This window comes from Camelus ferus, chromosome 4, assembly GCF_009834535.1.
Source record: "Camelus ferus isolate YT-003-E chromosome 4, BCGSAC_Cfer_1.0, whole genome shotgun sequence".
NCBI classification, from domain to species: Eukaryota; Metazoa; Chordata; class Mammalia; order Artiodactyla; family Camelidae; genus Camelus; species Camelus ferus.
The window spans coordinates 13661141-13667879 of NC_045699.1; positions in this window are offsets into that span (position 1 = coordinate 13661141).

The window sequence follows — 6739 nt, forward strand, 5'->3', positions numbered from 1 at the left end:
TCAAATAGGGTTGCAACAATGAAGATGAGTATTTCTCTGATTGTGCTGATCTCTCACTCAGTCCCCAAATTCTGTGATAATCTTGTTTCTACGTTTCTCTAAACTTACCCAGGAAGTTCCTGAGGGTATCTCTGGGTGATCACAATTATGATCTTTTCAATTTCCCACACTTACGCAGTTTTTCTCCTTTCTTGTTCTGGTTGACTGATGTTAATATCATGGAAGCTGTCATGGTGGATTGATTACATTGCTGACCTCATTTAATGGCCTCCCTGGCCTTTGCCCTGGAACGTTGTAGGCTCTCCCCACTCTGCCTCTGGGGTTGGCCCATGTATCTTGCTTTGGTCAAGGGAAAATGGGGACTGCAGAACACTTGAGTGTTTTTGTTTCTTCTCTTGCTCCTCTGCCTCTGCCATGAGAATATATTCAAGTTAGTCTCCTGGAGGACTAGAGACCATATGGAACAAAACCAATTCATCAAAGCTGAGGCCATTTTGGAGACTCACTCAAAATCCTAGAATGCAGATGGCTTAGATGACCCCAGCTAAAAATCAGCCAAGTCTGGCCCATAACAGCGAAACTGCTCAGTCACCACCCCCCTCACCCCCAGACTCTTGAGCTAAATAAATGCTAATTGTTTTACACCACTGTATTTTGTGGTTGGCTGTTTGCAGCATATGGTAGCTATGGGTAATAGATACATGTCCCTGTGCCATGAATCCCTTTGAATCAGGCCCTCATCTGCTTCTCTCATTTTATACATTGTGGGTCTGGCTCATCTCTCAGGATCCTGTTTCCTGTCTGAGTAGCTGTAGTTTCCCCAAGTAGGAAAAGTATCCTTTAGTCTGCCCCTCCAAACACTGCCACCTTGTGCTCTCATCCTCATGTAGTATCTAGAGGGCTGACTTTTTTTTTTTTTTTTTAACACGATGAACTATCTCAAAATTAAAAGTGCAGAAAATCCTGTAATATGCATCAGTTCTCTGTTCCTATCACCCGGGTTATCAAATTCTGTCTTTTCCTACTTTGCAATTTGTGTGTGTCACAGGGTTGCAGTAATGAAGTGTCACAAAGTAAGTTAAATTTAAACAATTGAAATTTATTGTCTTAACAGTTTTGGAGGCTAGAAGTCTGAAGTCCAGGTGTCATCAGGGCCATGTCTTTTGGAAGACTCTAGGGGACTTCTGTTTCTGGCTTTCTCTTGGCTTCTGGTGTTGCTGGCAATCCTTGGCATTCCTTGGCTTGCAGCTACATAACTCCAATCTCTGTCTCCATCGTCACATGGCATTTTCTCCTCCTGTCTTCACATCCCATTCTTATAAGGATACCAGTGGTACTGAATTAAGGAATCACTCTACTCCAGTATGACCTCATCTTAACTAATTACATTTACAAACAACCTTATTTCCAAATAAGGTCACATTCTTAAACATTGGGATTAGGACTTAAACATGTCTTTTTGTGGGGACACAGTTCAACCTGTAACACCATTGATTTGTTAGTATTTAAGATTTTTGCATCTATTTTCATAAGTAAACTTACTAAAAATCTTTCATTTTTTTCCAAAATAGCTTGTATGGGATAGGGATAATCTGTAACATGTAAATTTGGTCTTATTTATCTGCAAAACTTTTGAGCCTATTATTTTGGGGGAGAGGTTATTTTTGACTCTTGATTCAATCATTACAATGCTATTTTTTTTCTTCAGCTTTTCAGCCTCTTCTTGAGCTATTTTTTATAATTTAAATTTTTTTTTCTAGAGAATGTATTGCTATAAAGCTTGCTGTATTAATTGGGTGCTTTTAAAAACCTATACTCTGTCTTTAGTTATGTTTCCTCTTTGGTCCCAATATTACTGATTTATGCTACCTGTATCCTTTGGGTTTTTTGTTTTGTTTTATTTTGTTTTTGGTGATCACTCTTACCATTAGCTTGTCTATTTTATTAGTATTTTCACTGAATGCTTTCTTTGACTTTATTCTGTTGTTCCTTTTCTAGCTTGTTAAACATTGAATTAATTGAATATTAATCTTTTCTTTTGTGAACAATTAATTTTACTGTAAATTTAACTCTTAAGTACTACTTACCCCAATTATAATTGGAAGTCTTGATACACAGCCCATTAATTATCATTTAATTTTAAATGTTTGGAAATTACAGTCTTCACCTGTAAGTTGTTTAGAAGCATGATTTCAAATTTCCAAACATAGACCAATTATTTTAAGAAATAACTTTAAAAATTGTGCTGTGGTCAGTGAATGCAGTGAGATCTTCATCCTTTAACGTGTATTGAGAATTTCCTTCTTTAATGCTTATTGAGCATTTTCTTCTTTAACGTTTCTTGAGAATTTCCTTAAGAACTAGTACATAGTGAATTTTCATGTGTGCTGGAAATGAATTTATTATGTTTAATTATTGGGTGTAGAGTTCTGTGTATCACTCTTAGAATGAGCTTGTTAATTATACTTTTAAAAATGTTTTATATGATATATCAGTTCTGCATATTATTTCAGTTTCTATAGTGGATACATTAAAATCTCCTGATATGATTGATTTGCCATTTTCTTCTTACAATTTTGTCATCTATTGTAGTATATATTTAGGGATATACTGTTAGGCACATTATTTCATAATTTTACATCTTCTTGACAAATTTTTTGTTACGTAACATCTTGCTTGATACATATTAATGGTTTCCCTCTTTAAATTCTATTTTGTCTATTATTGTTTCTCATCTAACTTATCCAAGGAGCTCATTTTTAACTGGTGAGTTTAATTTATTTTCATTTATTTTTGATGTAGCTGATATATTTAGAGTTGTTTCTATTGTCTTCTTATATGTAGTCTTTTAAGTCAATTTTTTTATTGATTATTCTACTTTTCTGCCTTGTTTGGATTAATAATATTTTATTATTATTATTATTATTATTTTGGTTTTCTTTGTCTTTGCTGGGTTAGAAGTTAGGGATTTTATTATGTATGCATTAAATTGTATATACATATATGCATTTAATGCATAATACAATATATTACACATATGCATTAAATTATATATATACATTATATGTTTTTAATACATAATGCATTTACTTGTATTAAACATAAATTTGAATTATCTATAACATATATTCTATTGATATGTTTTTCTGAAATTTTTAACACACATACTTAACTATGTAATTTTTCTATAAAAATAGGAGATCATTCGATGTTACTCTCTGCTCCTTAATAATACAACTCCAGCATACTTTCTGTACCAATTAATTCATTCCTACTTCTTCTTTGTTTTTGTCTAGAGTTTTAGTGTCACTTTAACACAGAATGTATGATTTTTAGTAGTCAAATTAACAAATTTTATTGACATATTTTACTAATTTCTGTGTGTGCCGTGTTTCATTTGTCTTCCATTTTCTCTGTGGACTCTCTTTTTCCACAAGTAATTCCTTTAGTAGTTTTCAAGCAAGAGACTGTATCAATTCCCTTAGTTTTTGTGTATATAAAAATATCTAATTTTCTGAATACTAGTATGACTGCATAGAGAATTCTTGGTTATTTCCTTAGTTATTTCCTCTTACTTTGTTGAAGTTGTTTCTCCATTGTCTTTTGCTATTGATTGATTGTCTGTTGATACTGATTAGAAGTCTACTTTCTGTCCAATTGTCATTAGTTTGTAGGTCATTTTTTCCTCCAGTGGTGTCTACAGATTTCTTAACTTATCCTTAATACTTTGTATCATCACTAGATGTGTTAATGTGGATTTATCTGCTCAGCTCTCAGATTTTTAATCTTTCAATATTGTTTCTCTGCCATTCACTCTGTCTTTTTCTTCTTGAGCTCTCATTCAACAGATGTAAATTCATGTTGGATCCTTTTAATCTACTCTACATCTTCTCTTGTGAATATTTAAATTTTTATTATCTTCTTTTACTATGCAGGATTTGAGTTGATTTCCTTTGCCTACTGTCTTCCAATTCACTAGTTTTCTCTCTTTAATTGTCTCTGATCTTTATTTCATCTGAATTTTGAAATTCCAGTAGCTCTAATATTTTACTTAGCATTTCTGATTTAAAAACAATAGTCTACATTTATTTCCTTTGTGCTTGTTTTTGTTTTATCATGTCTTCTTCTTAATGGATTTATTCTTTTATATTTTCAGAATGTAACATCTTACTTTAAAATTATTTTGTAATTGCTCCATTATTCTCATTTGTTATAGAAGGGGAGGGAATTAAAAGAGCCTATTATTGCTGATTTTCTAGGCACTTTTTCTCAGCAGAACTTTCCTCATGTGTTTTGGAACTTAATTTGCTGGTTCTCCTTGAGTTAGTGCTTTCTCTTTCTCTCCGTATTAATTACACCCTGAAGGGAGATTTTTATGGTTTCTCCCACCGGGTACCTAGGGGTCTCCTGCTCACCACTAGGCCATATGTTAATTGGGCAGCACTTGTGTTCTGTTCAGATACTGAGGATGTTACATACCTGGCCTGTTTTGTGAGTCCCCATGACCCGCCCACACATTCAGTGATTTGCCAGAAGGTTTCATGGGACTCAGCATATGGTTGTACCCGGGGCTAAGGTTTGTTATAGCCAAAGGATACATAGCAGGATTGGCAAGGGACAGGCTTGGGAGGAGTCAGGAGAAATGCACGCACAGACTTCCTTATACCCCCTCTCTCTTGTGAAGAGGCACACCTGACGTTTGTCTAACAGTAAAAATTGCAGGAAGACGTTGTGATATTTCTGTCCAGGAAAACCCGTTAGAGACTCTGCCTGTATTTGTTTTCTAAGGCTGCCATAGCAAGTTAGTTCTGGCTTAGAACAGCAGAAATGTGTTCTGTCATAGTTATGAAGGCCAGAAATGTGAAATAAAGTTGTTGGCAGGGTTGGTTCCTTATGACGGCTCTGAGAAGCCACTCCATGCCTCTCTCCTAGCTTCTAATGGCTGCCAGCAAGCGTTAATGTTCCTTGGCTTGTAGTTATGTCACCCCAGTCTCTGCCTCCATCTTCACATGGCCTTCTCTCTGTCTCTTTGTTTCAAATCTCTCTCTGCCCTTCTCTTATAATAACACCTGCCATTGGATTTAAGGCTTGCCTGAAATCTAGCATAATCTCATCTCAAGATACTTAATTCCATCTGCAAAGACCCTTTCCTGCCCCCGAATAATCATATTCCAGGGATTAGGACTTGGACATGAATTTGGGGGGGCCACTATTCAACTCAGTATTATACTCAAGGTTTTTATTGGGGGCTGGTCACATAGGCACTCCCAGAAGAAAAGTAGGGGTTCAGTGTTTGTATGAATGGTCTGGGCACAGTGAGACTCTCTTACCAGTAAGGGAACTGTTTTGAGTGCCAAGTTTCCAGATCCCAGCTCAGGGCCAAACTTGCAAGCAGGCCCTTCAAAAGATACAGGTATTGCCCACTTTTTGAAAGTTTCCTTTACCCCGCTTTGCTTTTACGAAAGACCTACATCAGTACCTGTTTTCACTAATTGAAAGAAATGTGAAGAGGACTTTCACTTTTACCAAAAAAAAAAAAAAAAAGGCAAAAGCAAAAACAGTGTCCAGCATTTGTTTTGCAGTGAGCCATTAGAGAGGCAGGGTGCACCCCGAGTGGTGAGAGTGGCCCCACCAAGCGCCTTCCTCGGGAACTACACTCAGCATCTCAGCATCTCAGCATCAAGCTACCATAGCTTTGAAATGTGTCTGTGAGCATCTGTGCTGTGTCCTGATTTGTGCATCCGTTAGCAAGACGTATCCCTAAGGTAATTGCTTCTTTGCTTTACACCATTTGGCTTATAGAAAGTTTCACAGGAGTGCTTTACTTTCCAATGGTGGGAGAAACCTACAACCTCAGCCCTGTTGTATTAGCTCTTTTCTGTACAGTCCTGTCTCTTTACCCTTATGCAAGGCATCGTCACTGCAAATTATTATTATTAGGACTTCATGATGCAGGGACCAACCTGCACTATTGACTTCAGTCATGTCCTACAGGAGTCCTAGATTTAGCCAGTTAAAACAACCCATTAACCATAGAGATCTGTCTTAGAAAGCTTGGTGGTTTCTTCAAGTGATGTGCCTCCTGCAGCTGTTAGCTTTTGGCAGGAACCACAAGTTATGAATGCGATTAGTCTCTGTATCAACAGTATGAAGCCGATCAGCTGAATTTCAGATGGACCCATCAGAGAATGAATCCCTTTCTGTATGTAATTCAGGCAGGCAAGCCAGCACCCACAATGATTTTACAGTTGATAGCCCCTCTCAGGGGCATTCTAAACCTGCAACAGTCCCGTAGTCTGAGTCCTGTTCATTGAGTGGAGAAATCTCATCTGATACCAGTTCAGCACAGCTAGTACTAAGGCTTAAAACAGCCCATAGCCAACAGTGTAAGATTTTGGCTTAAAGTCAGATCTAGGCAGTTAGGATCTTGAATTCAAGATTCCAGAAATGCCAACAACCAGTTCTCTTCTGCAGCAGCAAACCTAAGACACTGCAGAGCCAGACAGTTGTTCTCAAATCCAAATAATAAGGCTTTCTGAAGGCCTTTTTACCTTGTCTGGTGTCCAAATTGACCCACTCTAAAATAAGCACTTAAGCAGGAAAAATCATCAGTCTTTAAGGGTCAGGCATTTGATTGCAATAGGAGCTTGTTAGCAATCTAAAAACTGCTTTTTAAAACTGAAAAAAAAGTGTATTTCCATAATACCTCTATTTCATGTTGTCTCCCTTTATTAAAGAG